Source organism: Otolemur garnettii, unplaced genomic scaffold (assembly GCF_000181295.1).
Source record: "Otolemur garnettii isolate 467f Iridium unplaced genomic scaffold, OtoGar3 scaffold00031, whole genome shotgun sequence".
Taxonomy (NCBI): Eukaryota; Metazoa; Chordata; class Mammalia; order Primates; family Galagidae; genus Otolemur; species Otolemur garnettii.
In genome coordinates this window covers 9,408,294-9,412,596 of record NW_003852426.1, presented here as the reverse complement: position 1 = coordinate 9,412,596, position 4,303 = coordinate 9,408,294, and positions in this window count along the sequence as shown.

Sequence of the window (4,303 nt, the reverse complement as noted above, 5' to 3'; positions counted from 1 at the left end):
AGCCAAGTATTTCATGATACTTGGTTCTGCAAGAAAATTCTCTTGTGTCATCAAGTTTTCAAAAACAGCACTATGGTAAATGCTATTGGGGCTCAGAAAAATACTCCTCCCCACCCCTCCCTTCCTATTCCCTTCCCAATATTGCTTTAACATGCTAAAGTAGCAACCCCAAGGTCTCTCTGACCTCTCCCCCAATCTCTCAATCTTATCTCCCCTGAAGCACATGATGAGGCTGCTTTCTGAAGTTACTTTATCTATCTGGAAACTGGACCCATCAAAGAGGAACACAATTTGATTCCCTCTCTCTGAAATTTCAAAAACCAGAGAAAATTAAACCTCGTTATCACAGAGGAAGAGACTGAAATTAAACACTATAACTAGAGCTCAAACTTTGTCCCAAAGTGTTGTCTATTCTCCTGTCCTATTAAATTCCCAAAGAGAATCATTTGCAAACCATTACCTAAGCATTGGGCCCATTCATCCCCCCTAAAAAGCATTTGCTACTTCTCAAAATTACCACATTTCCTCTAAACCTCATTTGGGTTACTGGATAATCATTTTCCTGTGAATCCCCTATGCTTATGCACATTAATAAATTCGTATACATCTTCTATTAATCTGCCTATAATCCCGCTCGGTGCCTGTGGCTCAAGTGTCTAAGGCGCCAGCCACATACACCTAAGGTGGCAGGTTCGAATCCAGTCTGGGCCTGCCAAACAACAAAGACAGCTGCAACCAAAAAAATAGTTGGGCATTGTGGCAGGTGCCTGTGGTCCCAGCTACTTGGGAGGCTGAGGTAGGAGACTTGCTTAAGCCCAGGAGTTGGAGGTTGCTGTGAGCTGTGATGCCACAGCACTCTACCCAGGGGGATAGCTTGAGGCTCTGTCTCAAAAAAATAATAATAATAATAATCTGCCTATAATCAGTATATTTTCAGCAAAACCTTCAGAAGGTGGAAAAGCTTTCTCTCATTGCTCTTAAAATTTGCTAGTGGGCTATGTGGAGTGGTCTCTTCTAGAATAGCTTAACCTACACAAAGACAGAATATTTAAAATATAAGTCAGTAAAACACACCCTGGGCTGTGGGTAATGCAAGTTTCTGTGTATGTGAGCTCAGGACAATATGGTAAAGTATGCAATTTTCTGATGGATCAGCTAGTATGGGTACTGACTAAGACAGATGTATAGTACTTAGAATTCAGTAACCTAATCAGCAGATGGTAGAGGGTTGACAGCTTTTTGTGAAGAGTGAGTCACTTCATTAAAATTCCCACCTAAACAGGAACATTCCTCTCTATATGCCAGTGGATGGGGGAGCCTCTGCAGACAATCCAGGATTTTCCTTAAAAAAAACCAACTCTTTGTTCTGCAATCACACAGGCAGTAGGAAAACAACCAACCAACCAACTGTTGAAAAATAAGAAAAAGTAAGTGTTCAGGACCATCCGATAGAGCCGATCTGCAAACTCACAGAGAAGTCATGTGTTCTCTTTTCTTTTTTTTTCACCAGGGCCGGGTTTGAACCCACCACCTCTGGTATATGGGACCGGCACCCTACTCCTTAAGCCACAGGCACTCCCCATCTTTTCTTTCTTTCTTTAAGTTTGCAATAGTTAACAATAGAAGTCAACAGGTTTCAAACCTGGCAACCACAGATGCTCATACCACATGGCAGCAATCTGCTGGGGTATGTGCAGAGCACTTAGCCACCTGCCTGGGCTGTTCAGGCATTGGAATGCTCTGTTGGAGAATCATGAAGATTTAGACAATTTTCAATGAAGAAATTATCAGTTGTTCACTCTCACTGTAGAAAAATCTGAGTAATGCTCCTACGAAATGTAACTAATCTAGTATTTAGTTAGTGGGTTAAGTTAAGCCAATTCTATTTGAGGACATATACGGAAAAAATTATTTTAGTTTTGGAACAGGTGATCCTGATCTATTCTTCTGACATTTGGTAAGAGATCAAAGTTCATTACAGCTGGGTGCGGTGGCTCACGCTTGTAATCCTAGAACTCAGAAAACTGAGGTGGGAGGATCATTGAACTCAGAAGTTCCAGAATAGCCTGAGCAACAGTTAGACTCCATCTCTACTAAAACTAGAAAATTTGGCCAACTATGGTGGCGCATGCCTGTAGTTCCAGCTACTCAGGAGGCTGAGGTAGGAGGATCACTTGAACCTAGGAGTTTGAGGTTGCAGTGAGTTATGATGATATCACTGCACTCTACCCCAGGGGACAGAGATTCTGTCTGCATAAAGAAAAAAACATTTATTATAATAAAGTATCATGAGCATATGAGAAAACAATGAAACTTTCTTATCTTAAAGCAAGATAATAATCCAATGTTTTCAAATTATTTAGATGCAAGTGAAAAACAACAAGGGCCACAAGTTGGCTATTTTCTGCCACTTGAAATACTTTCTGATCTATCTGAACAATTCTATTGATCTGGAATTTCAAGGTCATACAGAACTTCTAATTTTATAAGAACTGAGATTCCATATTTAATGCATGCAACTTAATATGAAAGTAGTTCTTATTCATAGAACCCGAGTATGAGAAATCATTTGAAGTCATATTCTTTTAATAACAAAGTTTATTTTCCTAATTATAAAATGTACATTGTCAACAATTTAGATTTTTTTTTTTTTGAGACTGTCTCACTACACCACCCTCAGTAGAGTGCTGTGGTGTCACAGCTCATAGCAATGTCAAACTCTTGGGCTTAAGCTATTCTCTTGCTTCAGTATCCCAAGTAGCTGGGACTACAGGCATCCTCCACAACACCTGGCTATTTTTTTGTTGTAGTTGTCATTGTTGTTTAGCAGGCCCAGGCCAGGTTGGAACCCACCAGCCCTGGTGTATGTAACCAGTGTCCTAGCCACTGAGATTCAGGCACTGAGACAACAATTTAGAAAATTTTTTAAAATAACATTATTTCCCCCAACTATTTATTTTGAAAAATTTCAAATTCACAGAATAATAGATATGTAGGCCAATTCATCCATTTACAAATGCTGAGCAACAAATTTACTCAAAGTTTCGTGTCAGTTAAAGTGAAAAGGGAGAAAACAGCTAGTTGTGTAATGCATATTCTTTATAAAGAGAAAACGACACATTAGTTACTCAAGAGTAGCCGTATGTTTCATGACTTTTGGCTCAGACAGAAAAAGTTTCTTGTGTTCATGTAAGGAACACAGAGTGGTATTCCGCACAACCACCTAATTCTCTGTCTTCTAGATTTCCTCAGTGTAAGCCGAAGGTAAAAGTTGTAACAGTAGCAATAGGGTTTAAGAGCAAAGACTCTACCACCCAGCTACCTAGATTTGAATCCTGGCTCTATCATTTATTAATCGTATCTTGAATAATTACTTAACCTTTCCGTGCTTTAGTTTCCTGATTTGTAAAATATTGTATTGATAATACCACCTATTTCAAAGGGCTATTACAAAGCTTAAGTAAGCTACAAAATATAACACGCTTACAGGTAGGTAACATAGGTACAAGTACTGCATACCTGGCACATAGCAAGCATAGTTATTATTAAAGTAAATGCTAATTTATTTATTAAAAAATAAATGCATGCACATTATGCCAATAGCACCAACCGAGTGCCTGAGGGAGAGTTTTCTGGAGAGAGAAAGCCTATGCTGGGTCTAAATCTTACTCTACTATTCAATTGCTCTCTGACCTTGACTGAGTTATTTAAACTTTGCATCCTATTTGCTAAAACTGAGATATAATGTCTGTGGTCAATATAATAAGCTAATGTTTGCAAAATTAAATGCACTAACATATGAGGATTAGATGTGCAAATGTACCAGAGCATGACATTAATGACAGTAAATATTTCCTTTTGAATGTGATGGGAAAATAAATGAATTACTCTTGTATTCAACTTTTACTTATGACCATTCTTTCATTTAAACAATTTTAGTTTAGTTGTACATATTCATGCAGATCACAAAAAAACTAACTGAAAGGAATGTTAAGTGACATCACTTAACTGAGCACAATTCTCTTGGTCTTTTTCAATCCCGTGGAAATGCCTTGGTTATATCTGTGTCCATTTTGAGGCACACTGTGTCTGACAGTGTAGGTAAGTAGAACCTCTGTAAGTTGACCACCCAAAGGACTGTTAACAAACTGGTCAACATAAGGAACTAGGCCTACTATACTGATATATACATGTGGTGCATGTCTCTTTTATGAAAATTAGGCCAACTTGAGGAGGTGGTGAGAACTATGGAGGTTCTGCTATATTATACAATATCCTGACTTCCATTAGGCAGAACTGATTA